At 41.2% G+C, this 22,504-nt stretch overlaps 2 protein-coding genes across 2 annotated transcripts in view; one reads left to right on the top strand and one right to left on the bottom strand.

Annotated features, from left to right (window-relative positions):
• The window catches only part of c1qtnf4 (C1q and TNF related 4), a 32,515-nt gene extending 19,813 nt beyond the window's left edge, over window positions 1-12,702 (bottom strand). The window contains exon 1 of the mRNA XM_035153730.2: window positions 12,504-12,702. The gene's annotated coding sequence lies outside the window, so the exon portion shown is untranslated. The remainder of the gene's footprint in view (window positions 1-12,503) is intronic.
• Window positions 1-22,504, top strand: part of LOC118105716 (ras GTPase-activating-like protein IQGAP1) — a 331,334-nt gene that overhangs the window by 180,450 nt on the left and 128,380 nt on the right.

Here is a 22,504-nt window from a genome sequence, read left to right as displayed (position 1 = left end):
ATTATTTTTAAGGGAAAAGTGGTTGTAGTTGATAATTTCACAACAGCTAAATGATAAATGATGAACCCTATAAGGAATTGCTACACCCACTGAAGCCACTAGCATAAGGAATGACACTCAAAGAGGTAACTGAAAAAGCGATTTTATTTTTTACAGAAGTTCAGGGTTATGATTCATATTCTGCCACTTTAACATCCCCAGTATGCTTCCCAGGCTTTGCTAACAGGAGGATTGTTCCACTATGCAGAGGCTGTGGAAAGGGAGGGTCTCAGAGGAGGAAGTGAGGAGAGAAACAGAGCAGCAGGTAACAAAAGAATCAGAACAAGACACTGAGGGGAAAGTGAATGTTGACTTGAAGAAACTAGTCACTTTCATAGCAGCGGTGCTAAATGTAGATTAAATCTAAAACTAATTGTAAAGGCAGCTGTCCATCAACCTGATATCAGCAGGATGACATGGGAGGTGGTGAGGAATGACCTCAGTGTCCAAACAAGTCAAGCAAGCTTTGGTTGAATAGTTTTAATAATGGTCCTCTTACTACAATGGAATGCTGGGAGTTTATTGGCCAATGGATTAGAATTAAAGAAGTTTAAAAGGATTTAAGCATTAAACCAGGTGTTATTTATGTAGAGGAAACAAGGTTGAGACCAATAGATTTCTGAATAGTTGGATATGCTACTGTTAGATGTGATATGAGGGAGGGAGTAGGGGGTGGATGTGCCACATTTATAAAGAAAGACGTGTCATTTATGGAGATAAGTTTGGGAATTAACAAGAATATAGAGCAGTATAGATATGGACAAATGAGGGAGAGTCTGTTATTACTAATTATTACAAGCCTTGAATGAATCTAGAGTTGGACAAGCTAACACAAACTGAAGGGCTGGATGGAGGGTGTTGGTTTGTGGGGACTTTAATGCTCATCACAAATTGTGGGGGGGATAAAAAGAGACACTAATGGGAGGTAATTGAACAACTGCTAGAAGGAAAAGGTCTGGTTTGTCTGGATGATGGAAGAGGGACAAGGTTAGATGTTCAAACAGGGAACACCTCAGCACTATAGACTTAACCTTAGTGTGCATTGGACTTCTGGGATTTCATACTACTGGACTACTTGGATTTAGGCTATTCTAATATATAAGTATATTCTTTAAATAAGCTTCTCTGCTAGAATACTATTGTATCTGCTGTCTTAGGTGAACTAGATGGCTAGTTTGTCTATTGCTGGGCTATTACCACCTGGTGCCTGATTGACTCATGAGCAGGGGGTGTGGTCAGCACAGCTGTAGCCAATCATCGGGAAATCTGGTGTTTAAAAAACAGGATTTGTTTGAAGCGTCAGATGAAGACTCAGAGGACGAAGACTCGGAGGATAAAGACAAAGGTGTCTTTCGTTGGAGTCTTCGGGGGAGGCTGAGTATAACGCTGCTATGTTTCCTTTTATTTGAATATGTGTTTACTTTCCGTCCCTGTGTGCATATATACTCGTAGATACTATAGGCCTCGCACTCGTTCACACCATTACCGTAACCTTTCCTCTCTTATCAACAAAATCTCGAGTGTTTGCCGTCCTGGCTCCTAAACGGTGGAACGAGCTCCCCATTGACATCAGGACAGCAGAAAGTCTACACAGCTTTCGCCGCAAACTAAAAACACATCTCTTCCGACTATACCTTGAATAAAACATAAAATAAAATAAAATAAAATAATGTAGTGCTTTAGTAGCACTTATAGGTCACTTACTTATAGCACTTTGTAGTTTGGCTTTCTTGAAAGAAATGGTACTTTCTTGATTCTTGTTGTTCTGGGTTTGTTCCTCATGGTTGATGCACTGATTGTGAGTCGCTTTGGATAAAAGCGTCAGCTCAATGAAATGTAATGTAATAATGTCGAGGAAGGTAGCAAGGATCTGTGAGTGGGATGAATCAGAAGAAACAACCGTAGGCAGTGATCATTGTTCAGTGTTGTGTCATGGGAAGTATTGCGGAAGTAGGTTTTTAGCAGTGCACATTGGGAAGTGTTTTGTATATATGTGAGAAAGAGATGGATAAAATAGACTTAAATTAAGCTGTTGAGGAGATTTATAAAAGTAATTCTCGATGCTGTGACGAGAAAGGTGGTTCCTTGGTGGACAGATGAGTAACTAGTGAAAGAGGAATAAAGCTCTCATGATCTTAAGAAGAGCTCATAATTTGCTTTTTTAATTAAGAATAAACAAGCGCAAGCAATGGTTAGGAAAGTACGAAAAACAAAAAGGCAAAGTATTCAATCTTTTTCTTATAAAATAAGGAGATCAACACCTGTGGGAGATGTTTGGGGCCGGATTAGGAGCATGAGGGGATTCAGAAGGGAATGGAAGTACCCAGTTCTGTGGATGGGGGAGGATGCAGCAGTGTCTGATGAAGAGAAGATGATAGTGAAAGCACCGCAGCAGCACCACCCTTCCAGCCAGCTTCATCACTATGACACATTATGTCACCGGACCCCCTTCTGGTAACTGTGTAGATGTAGCGCAGCTTCATCAACCATTGACCATTAACACTTGCCAGCCCAGGGAATGCAGACCACTCTAGGTCTAAGGACTTAACTCCAACCGAATTTGCCCTCGCTTTCTCACACACCGAGACACCATTTGATCAGTTATTCCCACTAGGAGATCTGAGTTAGACGATTACCTCTCTATCGTGCTAGACATGGCCTTAGGTTTCGGAGGTACAGGCTTCTATAGCTACAATGTCCATTTCGCAAACCAGGCAGCTGGCCAGATGCAGCAGTTTAATCAGGCGTATTGTCAGATCACTATTCCAGCTATTCTTTCTGCATTGGTGCAGCATCCACGGCAGCCTGACTGGGCATCTCAGATCAAACTATCCAGGTCCTGGCCACTGGTCTTCAGAAGCATATCGTTCCTACATCCGCAACCACCTCAACGTTATACGTCAAGCCCAAACTCAACTCAGCTCAATTTAAATTAGACTCTTTTTGGGGTCCAATATCAGCTTGGGTGGAAATGTGCCTGAGACAGAACCCTCTCCATCCTCCCAGTCCACAGCATATCCTCCCAGACCAGCCTGACAGAGACATCCTCCATCCATCTTGATCCTCACCCTTCACATCCATCCGCAATATCCAATACAGCCTGAATTTCCGTCAAAAGATTTAAACGATACATTGTTTTGGTGTGGTCCAAGTGAAGCTCATAGTTCATGTACATTTTGGTTCATTAGATTTGGACTGAATTTATATTTGAAAGCCAAAAATGTAACCATGCACCTAGTTATTGTAAATGTAGTAAAAAGAGAAGAAGGATTGGTATCGTTATCTGGATATGAAATTACCTCCATCAGGATATGAGATTTTGGTCTTATTGCACAGCCCTAATTCATAGGAACAAATTAACCTTTAAAGTTAGCATGAAAAAATGGTGGCTGGCATGATTTGTTACGAAATCATCATGAAATAAAACTCTGAGTCTGGTGTTATTCTGCAATAGTACACAGATACTGTGTTTTTAATTCACAGGCTGGATACAAAACTCAATATAGTTCAGTAAACTGTAGGACGCTCATTGTACGCACCACCCCCCTTCAGACTTCAACGACATTTCACATCTATCGAGCGTAGCCCGAGTCAAAATCAATATGTGTTTTACCTGCTTCTTTCAAAGGTGTTAAATGATTGAGTCTGAGTCAAAATCCTCCCAGGACTCATTAGAAAGAGCACAAACCAGGTCCGTCTTAATCAATGTGATGCAAAAACACTAAGATATTAATATTGCTCACATCTACATGCAACTGCATTAACATGCATAGGAATATCACAGCAATATGATATTACTATACTTCTGTTCAGTTTACCGTGAATGCTGGAGGGTGTGACCAAAGCTGTGATGCTGCCTCAGTTGGCACCCTACCTGCTGGGAGGGTGAAATCAAAGAATTGGCTTGCGAGGGAAGTTGGGTAAATGTGTACTTGGTTTGAGGATGGACATCTTATTGCTCAGTCTGGTGTCGTGATTACGTCCATTACCTGAATATGTAGGTGCCCGAAATCACAAAGGGACCTTGTTCGCTTTGATGGAACAAAGGTTTCTATTGTAGGAAAATATAGTTTTTCTGCAGTGATGTTTGTATCGAGTTAATAAAAATCAGCCATGTGTGCAGACAGAAGCCCAGAAGAGTCTAACAGAGAGGAACTGGAGTTTAAAGTAAAATACCTTTTGTAGCCCTCAATGTTTAATAGTAAATATTTAATGCTTTTCTTTCGCACTGCCTTGGTTTTTGAATCCAGGCTCCTGAGATATATATACGTTTATCTGGGACAGAGCAGGATTAAAATTCGGCTCTGTGTTTCCTGTGCTGACTAACATTGTCACACTTAAGAAGATTTTGAGGAGATGGGTTTTGCATGTTTTCATTGCAGGTTCAGCTTTTGAGGTTCATGTAGTGCAACTCTCTCGATACTCCAGACACAGAAAGGCACCATCAGGACACCGCCTGCCAGCCGAGAAACCAGGAGAGTCTGTTCCTCTGTGATGTGCTGGGTCAGTACTCATCTTTAAAAACAGAGTTAGGCTAAGAACTGCGCTCCAACCAGAAAAATGAGCTACGATGCAGAATGCTGTTTGCACACAGAGCATTTAAAAAATCTGCACATGCAATTTAAGGAAGGTTTACATAGTTTGAGCAGTTTTAAGAATTATCTCCATAGAATGCAATATTTTACATCAGACATGTGTAGAGTGCTAATATCTATGAACAGGTGCGATTTGGTGGAAAATTATCCAGATGTTTCTCATCAACAATATACGTAAATGCATAGAGTGATAAGTTTATTTATTTACAGTTTCTTTTTGCAGAGGTACAATACAAGGAGCTTAACAACGCAGATAAATCCAAACCATGCTCCAATACCACAAGTAATGAAATAAATACATTAAATAAATAAAAATAAAATATAGGATAGGAGAACATAAAATGAAAAAAATAAAACAGGTGGATTCAGAAATGGATTCAGAAAATGCAAAACTAAAAAAAGGTAAGTCTTTAGATTTCTTTTAAAACGTTTACTACTCCTCTGACCATCTGTTCCTGAGGAGATGCCTCCCTGAATATCTGTCTTCAAATGGGGAACAACTAAAAGCCCAGTGCCACAGGATCCGAGGGAAGTGTTTGTTTTAGGGTTTCTGATGATTATCATGGTGAGAGCTACAACAACCTACAGTAATTATGACTCTGTAAAAATCCAAAGATGTAATTGAGGATTTATCCACAGACGATAAACTCTTCAGGTGTCTGTGTGTTATGTGACACAAATCTGTTCTTCTCTTTCTTACTATAGATACAGAATTAATATTATGTTTGAATTTAAAGGATAGTATATTTGAATTAGGTGGATTATATGATTATTCATGTTAGTCATTGGTTTATTGCACCTAATTTTAAACAGCTTTGTGCAGAACAAATCAGATCTGCATTTCATGTGGACAATGTGTTATTAAATATACAAGAGATGTATTCATTAAATTATTACATATTGTATATTCATACACATTGTCAAGAAAATATCGTCAGCTGAACTACATTGTTGATTTATACACAGAGATCTAATATACTTATATGCATTAAGCAAAATATTTAAATTGTTAACTGAATTACTGAAAACAATATCTTTGCTTTAGGGTCAGGCTGAGAAATTCAAAAGACTCAACATTTCAGATGTGATTTACAGATTTTTCACTAATGAAACATTGGACATCTGTAAAATATAATCACATGTAAAACGTGTTTCATACATAAATTCACATGTGAAGATGTGGATGTTGTAAGGAAGTGAATCATTATTAGAATATTACTATAGATGATTATATGTATTTAAATCTATCTATTAATTCCATAAATCTCTGTCTGTATGTGAAATGCATATCTGATCATATCTATGTTCACACGTAAGATGTTAGATATTAATAAACTTTGAATAAGCAGCCGACTAGTGTTCTGTAGCAGCAGCGGACGATGAGAACAACTGATTCTCCTCTTTCCTTGAGCGCTCGCAATTACCCAACTCTGGACAAAAGTCGCTCGATAGTCGAGTTGACATTTCAAGACTTTGGAGGTGGAGAGAGTGGCTGATGCTACCTTCCTCTGATTGGTCACTTTGAACACTCCAGCCTCTTTCTGATCTTCAAACCTCCTTCTTTTCAGCAGAATCAACAAAAACGAGGAAACAACTACAACAAGATGGAAAAAAAGAGGAACGTTGATCCCATGTCTACAAACACAAGTAAAAATCCCTTTATTCAAATATGTATATTTATATGTATTGACTCATTGTTGACAGCTTCCTTTTGTGAGGTAATGGGATCATGTTATCTTGGTGTTTTCAACATCTGCAGCCTCATGTACAGTATCCCCCCCATCATTCCTCTTTGGATCTCGATTCTGCTTTTGGCGTTTTGATCCATGTGACACCCCCTTCCTCTGCTTCACCTCCTCCCCCCTTTACAGCTGCACAAATGGGGAAAAAGGAAAAAAAACAGGGGTGGATAATAAGGCCCCTGTTCCCACCTCACTGGTACAAACTGAGGATGGAGCGACCTGGTCACTTGGGACAGATATCAAAGAGAGTCGGGGGGCTGTTATCTGGAGGTGCAGTGTCAGACCCCTGCTGCTGCTGTCCTTGTCATTAGTCCCTCTACCTCCCTCCCTCCACCGCTTCTCATCCTCCCTTCTTCAACACTTGTCACCGAGCTGTCAGCTGCCCGCTCAACTGAAGACAGATGGACAAGCCTGGGGAGCGGAGGGATGGAGGGGATGGATGAGAGAAAGAGAGACGGTAGGAAGGAAAGGAGGAAGAGAAAAAAATATTTCAAGGTTTGAGTCAGGGTTGTCAGTGGAAGCAAACAACAGAGGAGATATTTTTCTATGAACTCCAATCCTGTAAATGTCTTCTTCCTCCTCCTGCCACAATCTGAGTACAAAGAAAAACCTGCAGCAGAAAGACTGCGCTCTCTCAATTTGACTGCAGTGAGACAGAGACTAATAAAAGAAACAGAAAGAGGAGAGAATGGAAGAGTAACAGCTATGGCAGCAACCTCGTGTTTCACCAGGAAACCCGACAGGGTTCGATCCACCAGTGACAGATGAGAAACGAGCGAGCACCAGAATGACTCCTGCCTCGGCTCATTATGCCCCAAACATACATGTCAGTCATGTGAAGAGCTGCTTTGGGAATGTGGGGTTGCAGAAAAAAGATTGTGCAATAATTAAACACTAACAAGCATCTCTTTGCAATTGCAATTTGTAACAATTTTTATCGTCTTGCAATATTTCATTCATTAGGATTTCCAGCAGGACGAGGCTCTAAAACATCGAAGGTCAGGTTTTGGTGTCAGTTCCTCAGTATCAAAGAGCTTCTTTGTGGAGCCGCCATTTTACTGTTACACAGATATTCAACAATCATACAGAGAGAAATCCAAATGAGGGAAGGAGCAGAGTTATCACTGATTTTTGGTTCATCCATAATTCTCCTCTGCATTGTTTCAGCCTCTCTGATTGACTGAAGGTGTTCGGTTCATGAACCAAATTTCCAATCCTCAAAAAGAACTGCGTGTACTGAATCACCAGGATCACTGAGTGAATCAGTGCAGCTCCTGTCAATAGTGACAGAATGACCTTGAAAGTCTCAGAAAACATTAAGTCTAAAGCAAAGCCAGCGACTCTGAATCACTGTATTTAAACAAAGAAACGCTTTGAGCTGAATCATGCAAACATAGACACAGTAACAATGCTAACATGCTCATGTTTAGCAGGGGCTTTGTTTATTGTGTTAGAATGGTACTAGCTGTTAAACAGGCTCTAAATTCTGAGTAACTGATGAAGTAGATCTATTGTTGATGTAGAGTAAACTGTGGAAACACCAAAACTACGACCACTAAGTTTTTTACGGACGTTCATGATCCTCAGAGGATGAATCCTACTGACTGTGACTTTTCCTATATTGACACCATGAAGTGAAATATTTCAATAATGATTGGACGGATCGGAATTCAAGTATCAACCCACCGTGACATCACCCATTGGTTTGTGAGCTGACATTTTTAAGCCTCCAGTTTTACATTTTGTCCAGTGCCATCTTTATTTTTTTAAACCAAAAGTAACCATATTTAGAAGAGTGACACTGCACACCCACCTATTCAATGACATTTTTCGTTAAATTTTTTTTATAGCACCAAATCTTTATATATCATTATAGCGAAACCAACAGTTCCCATAATGAGCAGCTCTGATGACTGAGAGAGAAAAAACTCTTTAACTGGAAGAAAACTCTAGAACTAGATTCAATGTGGACGATATATGACTCCACCGGTTGGTGAGAGGAGAAAATGGGGAGAGAGAGAGAGAGAGAGAGAGAGAGAGAGAGAGAGAGAGAGAGATGGGTGGGTGGAAAAGAGGGGAGAGGGATAGGTGGGAGGGGGAGGATAGAGATAGATAGAAAGAGAGAGAGACCAGGAACAGCTGTGTAACCATCATGTTTCTGACAGACTAGTTGTTTTAATGAAAACAATAAAAGTGATAATTATAGATGTAAAGATGTTATTCATTAATTATTATAATCAACCAACGCCTGTGACAGGCACCTTGTGGACAGTACTAGCTGTCAATCACATAGTATCCACGCCCAAATGCATCTGATGCTTTATCACCTATTTTTTACATCTGTGAAGAAGGTTATGTTATGATCGAAAGTTGTTTGTTTGTGAGTCTCTTAGAAGCATCACACAAACTGGACGGATTACCACCAAACCTGGTGGAAGGCTTCAGTATGGGTTGGTGAACATCTGGATCAAAGGATAGATGAAATAGATTTTATTTCACTTTCTATAACATTGTGAGTTATGGGACTGTTGGGCCTCGGCTGAGGTATGAGCTCGACCAAGTGAAAATGTTCTTGGGACCAAAATGTACTAAATGAACATCAGCTGTATTGAAGAAGATTTGAAACATAGAGATTGAGAGAGAAACTCCTGAGGAAAATGTGTGTGTGTGTGTGTGTGTGTGTGTATGTGTGTGTATATGTGTTTGTGTTTGTGTGTTTATATGTTTGTGTGTATGTGTGTGTTTGTGTCTATGTGTGCGTGTCTATGCATGTATGTATGTATGTATGTATGTGTATGTATGTATGTATGTATGTATGTGTTTGTATATGTAGGTGTGTGTGTGTGTGTGTGTGTGTGTGTGTGTGTGTGTGTGTGTGTGTGTGTGTGTGTGTGTGTGTGTGTATTTGGGAGAAGAACAGGCTTATTATTTTCTGCATTTTCATATAAGTTCGAGGAGTCAAAGTTGTTTTTGAAAATAATTGCTGCTTGAAACAGAAAAACTTGTTATTCAGTCTCTTCTATAAAAACAAATGTTTTAATTAACAGTGAAACTCACATCAGAAGAACGTCCTCAGGGAAAAGTCACCTGCAAACAGACCTTTTCCAGGTGAAACTATTAGAAAACACAGACTGAATAACTGAAGTATTTTATGCACTCTTGGGTAAAATGTAAATAAAACTGCTGAGGATCTGTGGTCTGAAATATTTGAGTAGGTTTGCTGCTCTGTGTCATTTCTTCTCACATTCTTTCACCTGCATTTCTTATAACTTTACTCCAACGAAATCATGCTTTGAATATCAAACAGCATGAAATGTTTGGAACTTGTGATTTGTGGTCACATGTTGGCTTAACAAACAAGTTGTGATTGGTGCACAAAATCCCAAATTAACAAGACAGACTCTTCCTGACCATTGGTTAGTGTAGAAGCTTGTTTCTGCCAATCAAAGAAGATTCTGTCAATGTTTGACTCATCATGTGCATTTTTATAATCATAATTAACTCCTCTTAATGCATGTTTAAATAATTGTTCTATATATTTACTGCTAGAAATGAGTTTTGAGAGATTGTTTTTAAGCTGGAAAGAGTTCCTATAAGTTGTCCAGTATGTGCAGAGCATTTGTTCTTGTAGGCTTCAACTATCAAGGTCTATTCGACCATTCAGGCCTTAAAAAGCCCAGAATCCACTGCTGGAGGGTTTGAGAAGTTTTCAATACAAGTTTTTCTTAATGTTTTGAAAAAACCAAAACAATATCATGATCTTTCTAACACACAAGATCCAAGATCTGATTGGAGATCCAACTTCCCAGTTTTGAAATGTACCACCGATAATATTCACACTTAAATGGGCTTATCGATTTGCTCCATTGAAAACACAGTACTGCATTAAAGATACAGAACTGTGCATCATTGTCTTGAATTCCACACGGTTCATTGCACCATATCTTGACAGAACGAGAGCATCTTATTCATCTCTTTCCATCACTTGCAGCTAATCAATCCTCATCATGTTTTTGATCTCTATTCTGTCCATTAGTGAGACCTGTTTGTTTTGCTAAGATGTTTTCAGACATTAACTCCTGCACAATGGGTCTGGTCTACTTTATCTTTCACAAATGAAAAATGCGGCAGGAGATTCGCTGTCCATAACAACAGAAAAACCTCCAAAGTATTCAGGTGAGGGGTGGAACGTCATTTTAGACACGTCAACTTGCTTGCTGTGAATCGTCAAATGATCTCCTGCTGTATTCTCACATTGGCTCACTGGGACATTATCTGGAGTTTTTACCGAGGGGCTGGCAGGATAAAACTCCGCAGAGTGTCCAGAGCAACTGACTTAGACATTTGTGTTCTCACATACAGCCCGTCTGGAGATTATCTGGAGTTTAGGCAGGTCTGAAAACAGCGCTAGTGATATACAGATGAATTAAACACTGAGCATGTTTCCTTCAAATACTTGAATAGATTTATCGTATCACCTTGGGAAGTGCTGACCATTGCCTGACAAAGTTTGCAGATATTGAGCTTTGACTGTGCAGAGCCACACCACTGACTTCGAGTTCTTTCTTGGCACCGCTCATCCAACTCAATGTGCAATGTTTTTAAATATTTCAGGCATGGAAGAGATTGTAAGATAGAGTCCCGTGATACAATTTGGTCAATCAGCACAGCCATCCAGTCACAGTTGGTTTGTGAACGTAGCATGGAACCCCGTTATCTGGGTAAACCAACTGTACAATGTCACAATCTCTGCTTGAAAAGTAGATTGTGGACATCAAGGTTCCGTCCTGGGTCCCCTCCTCTTCTCTCTGTACACCAACTCTCTCGGCTCTGTCATTCACTCACATGGCTTTTCCTACCACAGCTACGCAGATGACACCCAACTAATCCTCTCTTTTCCTCAATCTGAAACACAGGTAGCAGCACGAATCTCTGTCTGTCTGACTGAAATCTCTCAGTGGATGAATACCTTGCTGAGGGTCGAACCGGGAAACTTCTAGGAGGCAACAGTGTTAACCACTGCACCACTGTGCCCCCCCCCCCATTTGAAACAATCTAATTTGGTGGATTATTCCTTTACCTGTCATCAAAGTGTGTATAAATGTGTGTGTGTGTGTGTGTGTGTGTGTGTGTGTGTGTGTGTGTGTGTGTGTGTGTGTGTGTGTGATATTGTGTAATTGAGACAAAGTGTAACCGATGGTTTCTTAGGTTTGCTTTCTCTCTTCAATAAAATAAGTGACTCTGTAAATAACACAAGCGTAGCCCTTACAAACATTTTGCACACACACTGAGTCGGATGATGAATGTGTAGCCTGCAGCAGCTGTGTGTTACACCGATGTGGATTAAGATATTGTAGACAGAAGGAGTCAACCAACTCAGTGTAGAAATCCAGTCAAAAGATAAGAGAGGTCTCATCGCCTCATTCTCATTCACAGCCTCCTTCTGCCACGAGCTCTCCGGTATCTCCGGTATCTCCGACACAGATAATGACACAGGATATCCACTCACACTGCCTCACTGCAACCTGCTGTGGCAAGATGTTACAAACAAGACAAAGCAAGTGTGGCACAACTGAGCATATAAAAGATGCAGTGCGTCCCTCATATATCAGTCCATCCACCACATATAATATTAACACTCTGTGATTACAGTATTCCTCCCTCTGTCCCTGCTGAGGTATCGCTGTTTCTGGAGATCAGTGCAGATAAATAATGCATACTGCTCAGACGTGGCACGACTGCTGAACACACACAGACAGTATAGCGCTTTCCCCACCAGCCTGCACACAGCATGCAACACTTAAGGAAAGCATCCATTAATATTAAAGCAAAACTTATCAACCCTTCTGTATTCAGAGTTCATTCTGGAAATTATCCTCTCACACTGGGTTGAAATATAAGAGAGCAGAGCACATTCTGGACTCTTTGTTGTTGATGCTGATGATGGCATTCAACCATCATAAGCCATCACTGTCTCTGCTCACACCGCATTCCTGCACACTCCTCACTGACGCTGCGGCTGAACACCAAGTTGATTGCTCTCACGCACCATTCACCTCCATGCTCCGATGACATTTTCCTATTACACCTCAACAAAAACAGTAAAGAAGAAGAAGAGTTTTCTCACCTGTGTGTATGTGTGTTTGTTATCTCCTGTTCTGTCTGCGTGTGAAGCACAGAGATGAAACTTCACCAGCGCTGATGGAACAACCCCCTCTCTCTCTCTCAAATGGCTCTCCCTCCCCGCTCGCCCTCCTTGCTCTTTTTTCCCCGTCACTCGCTCTTTTTTTCCTCCATCTGCCTCTTTCTCTCTCCTTCACTGTCTTTCCTCAACCTGCTGCTATCTTTGAAGAGCATCCCCTCCCCCTTCATTATCTACATACACATTATGTTTATATACACAGTATATATGAGGTTTATATGCACACACACACTCACAAACACATATATATATATATATATAAGCAAAAAAAGGTTTAAGAGGTGCACTGCGTGCCGCTGCAGTAACGCTGTTGGGGAGATGCACTCAGATATGATGCTCTGTTAACCTAGATCCTATTGTGTGTGTGTGTGTGTGTGAGTGCAAGGGTTTGTGTTTGTCACTGTGGTGTGTAAATGTTCACAGATAAATAGCAGGGGAGGAGGAGCTTTGCCATAATAAGCGTTGGGCTTCCATGTGTGGCGACATGCTGCCAACTTCCTCCCTCCTGCTCGTTGTTGGGGCTCATTATCTCACTTCTGGGAGGAGGGGGCAGCAGAGGAGGGTGGTGGTGGTCTAGGAGTGGGGGGGGGTGAAGAGACAGAGGGAGAATACATGCAATGATCTCAAATTGAAATCCATCCTACTCCTTCTCCCTTTATAATCTTATGCAAATTCCACAGTCTGTTGCTTGCTCATATTTTAATGAGCACTTCACTAAATCCCCCCTGTGCTTTGCTTTTCTTGGCCAGCATTTGGCAAACTGCCACGCTCTGTTGCATCTGAGCAACCCGGATGCTTCTCGGCAAACTGGCACGCTCTTTGTGTTTGGCTAAAGCACAGAAATAGAATTAACAGAGTGGGCAGCACGGCCACGCGATGAGGCTAAACACATCTACTTTCATGCTGGCAACATGCGTGAATGCTTTGACCAAAAGGAGGTAATGGGCTGTGAAGCCACCAGAGCTCAGGACACATAAGCTGCTTTCAAACATGAACTCTGCAATTCCTTCGTATTTTCTCTGGAGGAGGTGCAAGTGTGTGAATGTACGAGTGAGACGCTCCACAGTTTCTCTTTCTTCTCCTGACCTCCTGTATGAAGTATAAATCCAGCAGAAGTGTGAACAGAGCAGAGGATCCTCCACTGGATTCACTGTGAGTGAGTGTGTGTGGGGGCGGGGGGGTTGATTCTAAAATAAGACAGGAGCTAAATCACCCACCCTTCACCCTCATGCACATCTGATTTCTAGGCTCTTAATTCTGCCATCTGCCACTTTCAGCAGGTGTTCTTCATCCTGCTCCGCAGCCAACAGGACCCACTGAGCTAATGACCCGTCCCAGCCGTAACCCACACAAAGTGTTTATTCTAATCAAAGCTGTAAATACTCTGATCTTTCTGATGTTCTGTTACACGTGGCATCTATTCACTTGTGTCCGTCCTGGGAGACGGATCCTCACACGTGTCTCTGAGGTTTCTACCTTCTTTACCTGTTAAAGAAGAGGATGTCACACCTTGTTAAAGCCCCATGAGGCAAACTGTGATTTGTGAATATGGGCTATACAAATAAGATTTGATTGATTTGATTTGATTTATGTTAGTTACTTAGGCCGTTATTTAGTCAGTCAGTTAGTTAGATATGTCAGTCAGTAAGTCACTCAGGTATTTAGTTAGTTGTGTATGTTTGGGTTCAGAGAGATTTGCTCCAGGTTGCAGAGGCTCTGTCACTGTGAGCTGCCCTAGTTTCATCATTAGCTCTGTTTTTACAGAGCAGCCTGGAAAACTAAATATAGCAGCACAGTGGGCTCAGCTGAAAGAACAAAACCTTTGCTTGTTGTTGTTGTTGTTGCTGCTGTTGCTGCTGCTGCTGATAAATGCTGATGACGCATGAGTCAGGATCAGGAACAATGCTTCCCTCAACTTCAACTTACTTTGAAAGAATTTAACCCCTAACCCTAACACCCATCGTATCAACACTTCCCTGTCAACTGGTTGTTTCCCTAACCCCCCTAAGGAGGCAAGGTCCACCCTCTCCTGAAGAAACCCACCCTCAAACCGTCTGAAGTAAACAACTACAGACCTGTCTCTCTTCTTCCCTTTCTTCCCTCACTTGTCTGGTTTCAAGGCCACTCAACTGAGACTGTCCTCCTTGCCGTCTCTGAGCAGCTTCACACTGCTAGAGCCGCCTCTCTCTCCTCTGTCCTCATCCTTCTAGACCTCTCTGCTGCATTTGACACAGTGAACCACCAGATCCTTATTCCCCCCCCCTCAGGACCTGGGAGTCTCAGGCTCTGCTCTCTCCCTGCTCTCATCCTACCTCAACGACCACACTACCAGGTAACTTGGAGAGGATCTGTGTCTGAACCTTGTCCTCTCACTACTGGGGTCCCTCAAGGTTCCGTCCTGGGTCCCCTCCTCTTCTCTCTGTACACCAACTCTCTTGGCTCTGTCATTCACTCACATGGCTTTTCCTACCATAGCTACGCTGATGAAACCCAACTAATCCTCTCTTTTCCCCAATCTGAAACACAGGTAGCAGCACGAATCTCTGCATGTCTGACTGAAATCTCTCAGTGGATGTCTGCACACCACCTGAAAATTAACCTTGACAAGACTGAACTACTTTTCCTTCCAGGGAAAGACTCTCCCACCCATGTAATGAATCAATGAAGTAATGAAGCTTGTTTGAATAGCTTCAGCAGAGCCAACATGTGAAAGAGGAGTCATGAAAACATTGAAAATATTCACATGGAACATGTAATCTGCTGTTTGGCATGTAAATTATGAGCAGGTCACGTGCACAGGCTCGACAGTGAAACATGTTTTCAGCCTCCACACAGTTTCTGATAGATGATGAATTTTAGACACAGGATGCAGAGAAAGTTTTCAAATATTTTTTTCTTTTTCATGTGTTAAATTGAGAGCTGTGAGCCCTTCACACAGACCGGCTCGATTTATATAATCCTGTTAGTAGGTTGATGGTGTTTCAACTGAAGATCCATGAAACATCCTCCACTCCTCCTGTCAATCAGTCAATCAAATTGTATTCGTATAGCCCATATTCACAAATCACAATTTGTCTCATTGGGCTTATGTCCTACTTATTTTATATTGAGTGTGTGTGTCTGTCTGTTCATTCACCTCAAAGATGGGTGGAAATGCTGTGGTGGTGGGAACACAAATGTCCACCCACACACACACACACACACACACACACACACACACACACACACAGGTGGTAGTCGGTGCTGACATGACCATCTTAATCTGTCTCTGCCCTCAGGCCTCTATTGCAGAGCTGATTCAATTTGCTTCCATCAAAATGCAATTTCTCTGCCAATGCAGCTCCTGCTCTTCCTTTCTCCTTCTCCCCTCCCTCCATCCTTTCCTTTCTCTTCTTCAACCTCCTTCCCGTCCTCTTATCTCACACCTTCACTCTTTCTCGCTCTTCTCTTGCTGCCATTTACATCCTGCCTCTCGCCTCGTCTCATGTTCCTGCCCCCTTTCTTTTCATCCCTCAGACCTTTTTTTCTTCCTCAGGTTGGATAGTGATATTTCCCTGGGGTTCCCAGCCAGGCCAGCATGTATTGTTTCCCCCTGGTTGATCAGGCTGCAGTAGGAGGGGAGACGGGTGATGGCGGCAAATGTATCCCCTGGCAGGCAGCTAGATTCTCTCACATCACAGAGTGAATGATGAATGATGATTATAAAAAAAAAACAAGGTGGTATGAGGGTTTCACGGCCTGGAGCCTCTTTCTGGCTCTGCACTGTTGCATGCCTGGAAGAGGCTCTGCTGACGGCTTCATAAAAGAGACTGTTATGCATGTAAAATGGTTTTAAAATGGGACAGCTCCTGCCACCAGACACTTTCAGAAATGAGGATGAATACATTGTGAATACAGAAGAAATAAATAAAACACAGATCAGAATAATACTAGTGTCTGTTCACACAGCCGGTATAGGTGCAGCAGCATTTAATTCAAAGTCAGAACATTCAGAACATAGGTCACCAATAGGCGGACCACAGTCCGGATCTGGACCCAGACCTATAATTAGATTTTGACAGACCATTTCTATTTGAACCTGCGCAACTTTTCTCGCATTTACAGTAAGGCACTGTATGTACACAGGAAATTCACAGACCATTTGTGTGCATTGTAACTCATCCCACGTGATGCTACTCAGCCAATCAAATCATCTATTCAGAGCAATGTTGCGAGTGGAGCGAGTGGGTGTGTGTGTCAAAATAAATAAAAGAACACACATGCAGCCAGGATCAGGGAAACAGACATGGCTCTAAAATGAGGAAAATAGAGAAAACAGAGCTTTTAATCCAGAATGGACGGACTCATATATATTCATACTTACCACAGGAAGTTCAAAACCAGTTTGCCTTATGAGACAAACCACAAATCTTTTGTAGCATTCATACCCACTCAAATCCAAGTCTAGGGCAAAGAAAATAAATAATCTAAGAGCCAAATATGATCGATCCACCAGACACAATCATTCACTGCCCAACATAAAAAACCTTTTACTGACTCAGGAATTGTGTGAGTGCATGACTGCAGTGGCTGAAACTTACTGGAGGGAAAATAAAAACAAGAGTTATGTGAAAAAATCCCCAAGTGAAAATCAAAAGGCACAAGAAAAACTGAAATATTAACCCAGGATGTGCTACAACAGCTGGATGAAGTAATTCACAAGGCACCATGTGTAGGCTTAGCTATAGATGAGTCAACTGTGTCTGACAATGCTCAGTTGTTAGTTTATGTAAGATTCTTCAAAAAGGAGAAGAAAAAGGTTTGGGAAGACCGGTTGGGTCTTGCATCCATTCCTACCAGTACAAGAGGAGATCACATCTACCTAGCTATGAAGAAGATGTTAGTAAAGAGGGAATAGAATTAACCACTAACCATTGATGGACGTGCCATGGTAGGAAAAGGAGAGGAGCTGTGGTCATGAATGAAAGAGGACAATCCTGAGCTCATCTCTTACCATTGCATACTTCATCAAATAGTCCTGTGCTCCACCCTGTCAGACGAGTACACAATGACAAGAATGATAAACTTTCTCAGGGCATCCTCTTCCCATCAGCATCGCATGCTAAGGGAATTCCTCAGAATGGTGGATGCAAATGCTGATGACCTGCTGATGCACAACACTGTAAGATGGCCTTTGGTCCATCAGAATGGAAATTGCTTTCTTGGCACAGCTGAAGAGCCAGAAGGCAACACAATTTTCTACATTTTGGAAGTTGAGGAGAAGATGGATATTGTGGCTTTTTTGGATGAATGAAACATTCAGGAATTTGGGAGTCATCTTTGATCCAGATTTGTCCTTTAATTCTCACTTAAAACAAATTTCTAGGACCGCCTTCTTTCACTTGCGTAACATCTCAAACATCAGACATGTCCTTTCTCAAAAAGATGCAAAAAACCGAGTCCAGGCCTTTGTTCCATCCAGACGTGATTATTGTAACTCCTTATTATCAGGCTCCAGCAGTAAGTCGTTAAAGACTCTGCAGTTTGTCCTAAATGCTGCAGCACGTGTCCTGACAAGAACCAGGGGCAGCATCAAACCTTAAAGAGCTCATAGTACCTTATCACCACTAGAGCCCTGAGCTCCCAGAATTCAGGCTGTTGTCCCTAAAGTCTCTAAAGCAGAGGAGGAGCCAGAGCTTCAGCATCAAGCTCCTCTCCTGTGGAATCATCTCAGCTTCAGTTCTGGAGGCAGACTCCCTCTGTACGTTGAAGATTCAAACCTTCCTTTTGATAAAGCTTATAGTTAGAGCCGGTCCATGTTTGTCTTAGACCTGATCTTAGTTCTGCTGCTATAGGTCTAGAATGTCGGGGGACACATGACACACGGAGCTTCTCTTTCCAGCTTCTCCTTCCTCTTCTCCATCCTTATCACATCAAAGAAATTAATATCTCAACAATACATGTTACTGACTTCAATTCTTCCCCGGAGTCCCTTTGCCTCATCGTCCGCAGATCCACATCGTGGATTATGATCTGTGGATCACCTATCAGAGATTGTGATTGTAATGGTGGATGTGTTTATCAAACCCTTATTACAAAGAAATGTAACTGGTTTGATATTTTGCAGTTTAACCACAAACTTTATTATAAATTGCTATAAACAAAAATAAAACACAAATGCATCCAAATAAATACAACTTGAATTGAGAAAATAAACATTTTAAAATATAAAATTAAATTTCAATATGGGCCAACATTAATGGTCAATTAAGGGTTAGGCTAACCCCCAAATTTTTTCAACATTCTGATGTTTGGCTACATCTATGAATCTGTCAATTACTTTTGATATTAAAGGGATTTTCACATCAGCTACATTTTTCTCCAAGACTGAACAAACACACCAATGTTGCTAATGGCTCAAAGCATTCAGAGACACCATCTGCAACAACCTGCTCCCACTGGAGTGAGAAATAGCTGCAGTGTGTCAGAAGGGAAATTAAGAGCCAGGAATAGCTGTTGTTAGCTTGGTGGTTACCTTGGAACATTGTTTAAACCTTTCCCTCACTGCTGGATTTCGACAACAAATTGACTGAATGGGAGTGGGTGTGTGTTTTCAGAAAAAAGTCCAACGTGGGTTATTCGGCAATTAAGCTGTTTACACAGATACACTGAAGTTCAGATATTCTTCTGAAATGATCTGGAGGTTCTGTACGTGAGAACAAATGTCTGAGTCAGTGTCTCTGGACATTTTCTGGAACTTTTCCTTCAGCCCCCAAATAAAATGTCTGGAAGGGGAGTGATTCCATGTGAGAAAACAATGTGAGCGAGTGGGCGTGTTGATGATGTTTCTATCATGTGACAGACCAGATGTTTCAGCACAGAACTACACGTATCATCCAGAAACGGTATGTTTCTCCCTTGCTAGCTGTCAGAGTTGCTGAGGCAGTTGGACCCAGACGCAGAGTTTAAACTTAAAAAGTGTAATTTTAATACAAACGAGTCTTTAACGGACAAAACAACTGGGAGCACAAAGGGAGAAAACACAGGAAGCTTACATGGGGGATGCAGAGGTGCAGAGGCTCAGGAGACACAGGATACAGAAATACAGGGAGAGCAGGGCAGGAGATCCGGACAGGACAGGAGATTAGGACGGGTAGACACGAGAACACAACTACATACGACAACGATCCGACAAGGACAAGGAGAAGCACAGAGGCTTAAATACACACAGGGAAGGCAGGGGCAATTAGACACAGGTGAGACACATGAGGACTGGTGCAGACAATCACGGACAGGAAGTAAAGCTAGAGACGAGACACAAGAACCCAGACACTACAAAATAAAACAGGAAACAGAACCCGGAGTGTGAAAACATGAAACGCAGGAACAACTAAAACAGCCAGACAAACATACAGGGATATATTAATAAACAGAAAACACTTCTTCAAAAAGAAGTGGACAAAATAACACTCAGAACACCAGACCATGACAGCTAGCATTGTTAGCAAACAAACTTCAACTTCTTCTTTGATAAAGACACTGGTCCAGATTTAGTCCAGAGCAGCAACGTACAGTGTGAGCAATCAGGTACTTTTCAGACAATTCAATTTTCGCATTGTTCGAGGTGAAATTGAACAACATACATTTCTAAAGCCACACGTATCATATGTTTGCTACAATGGGAAAAGTCGTTTTTGCCACGAGGCTGATTAGGACCAATGGGCAAAATACATGCTGACTGCAATATTTTGTTTAATTGTAAAGTTAATATGTGCTTTGCAGAAGAAACATCCCGTCCCTGTAGCTTGAGGTAAAACAACAAAATACCCGTATGTTTACTTGTTAGAAAGAGTGAAAGGTTGGAAGAAAATCTGTTTCATCTCTGCATGTTCAAGACAGAGATTCTTTTAGGTATGTACTTTGTTCTCCGCTCAGAGACTGAAACCAGTGGAAAGCTCTCGTCCAAGACCCCATCTCACAATAAAAATAGTTTCACCGGTTTTACATCTGTTGACACGTGTGAGAAAGCACATCACATTTATAAAGCAACAGCATCTCTGAAGTCCTGTCCTCTGGTAAGATACTGCACCCTAAATTGCCCCTGATGGCTGTGACGTTCTCATACATAAAGTGCTGCCTATAGATGCATTGTATGAATGTGTGTGTGAGAATGGGTGAATGGCAATAAACTGTACTGTAAAGAGTGGTCATCAAGACCAGAAAAGCACACAGCATTTTGCAGGATGTTTTCCTGTGAACTTATTCTGCTCGGCTGTGGGCTTTTACATCGAGGTGGAAAGAGTAGTCAAAATCAGAGGCTGTCATGTGGAGATTTTTGTTTAAATTACTCAAATGTCACTGGAGAGATTATTGTATTTCACATGCTCTTGACAACAGATCTTGACTGTGCCCTCAATTAATTATTTTCCTTTTCCATTGTTTTCTGTTTTATTATGACTTCGTGTTCTTGTTTATCCTTGTGTTTATGGTTGTATTTGAGTTGTTTCCTGTGTCTCTGGTTTGCCCACTCACTGTGTTCTGTTTCCTGTTTTATTTTGTAGTTTCTGTTCCTAGTGTGTTTTCTTTCTTCACTTCCTGTCTGTGATTGGCTGCACCAGTCCTCATGTGTTCCACCTGTGTCCAATTGTCCCTGCCTTCCCTGTGTGTGTATATAAGTCTCTGTGCTTTCCCTTGTCGGTTCGTTGTCATAATGTTTGTCGTGATCCCCTGTGCTTTTTGTATGCCTCGTCTTCTGAGCTCCTTTCCTCTGCATCTCCTGTGTAAGCCTCCAGTGTTTTCCCCTTTGTGCTTTTAGTTGTTTTTTCTGTTAAAGACTTTTTTTCCTATTAAAAGGGCACTTTTTGTTAATACTCTGCTTCTGGGTCCAACTGCTTCATAAAACCTGACAGAAATAGTGCTTCAAGAGAAGTAACTCCATCTTTGATACTTCAGGAACATGCTCCAAATCCAGGTGCAGATTTAGGCTGTTTGGTAATTACACAACAGTTGTTGTGGAAATAAGGTGCCGACACCCTCTCCTCATCTAAGAAATGTGTCTTATTACTTTCCTTGGACAATATATGTATAGACAGTGACACTAGAGTGCTGTTTTCACATTGCAGACAAATGCTCACCTTGAATCCGTGTGTACGTACAAATATTGAAAGCTAATTCTGGTCCAATACGACCAACACACACCCTGAGAATGGACTCGATGAGGGTTAAGGGCACCTTGTTAAGCCCTATCAGACAAACTGTGATTTGTGAATATGGGCTATACAAATACAATTTTATTAATTAATTGACTGATTGATTAAGTAGGAGACACCTTCAGATATATATATATATATATATATATATATATATATATATATATATATATAAAAATTACTGAATTTCATTATTTTCACCATGAGCGGGTTTCGTGATCCTCGGTGGATTTGAATTCCAGGAAAAGGAAGATAAAGTCTTTACAGCTGCTGTGATGAAATGATGGCCTCTTTCTTAAGATGTTTGTTATTTGAGCGGAGCCTCCCTCTGGTGACAGGGATGTAAACAAAGAAAAAGTGTGCGCAGCAGATGGTTCGCTTGTCTGGTGAAGATTCAGAAAAGGTCCCTGCCCGGCGTGATTTCCTTTTTTCCCCCACAAACTTATTTTATATATTTATATATATATATATATATATATATATATATATATAAAGAGGAAAGTAATGTAACTTTTTGCAGGGAAACTGTATAAGGCATAAATTATTCATATTAAAATTTTAGTATTCTTAGTATTTTGCTTATTATCATTATTGTGCCATTTCATTATGTTTTCTCTTTAGTTTCAATATCTTCACTGTGGACACATTGTATTTATGATTACTATTGTTATATTTCCTATTATTGCATGTTTACTTTGCCCATTCTAAACCTTCGTGTTTGGCCTGTAGTAATGCTGG

Source organism: Hippoglossus stenolepis, chromosome 1 (assembly GCF_022539355.2).
Source record: "Hippoglossus stenolepis isolate QCI-W04-F060 chromosome 1, HSTE1.2, whole genome shotgun sequence".
NCBI classification, from domain to species: domain Eukaryota; kingdom Metazoa; phylum Chordata; class Actinopteri; order Pleuronectiformes; family Pleuronectidae; genus Hippoglossus; species Hippoglossus stenolepis.
The sequence above is the reverse complement of the archived record's forward strand: the minus strand, read 5'-3'. Positions and strand labels throughout refer to the sequence as shown.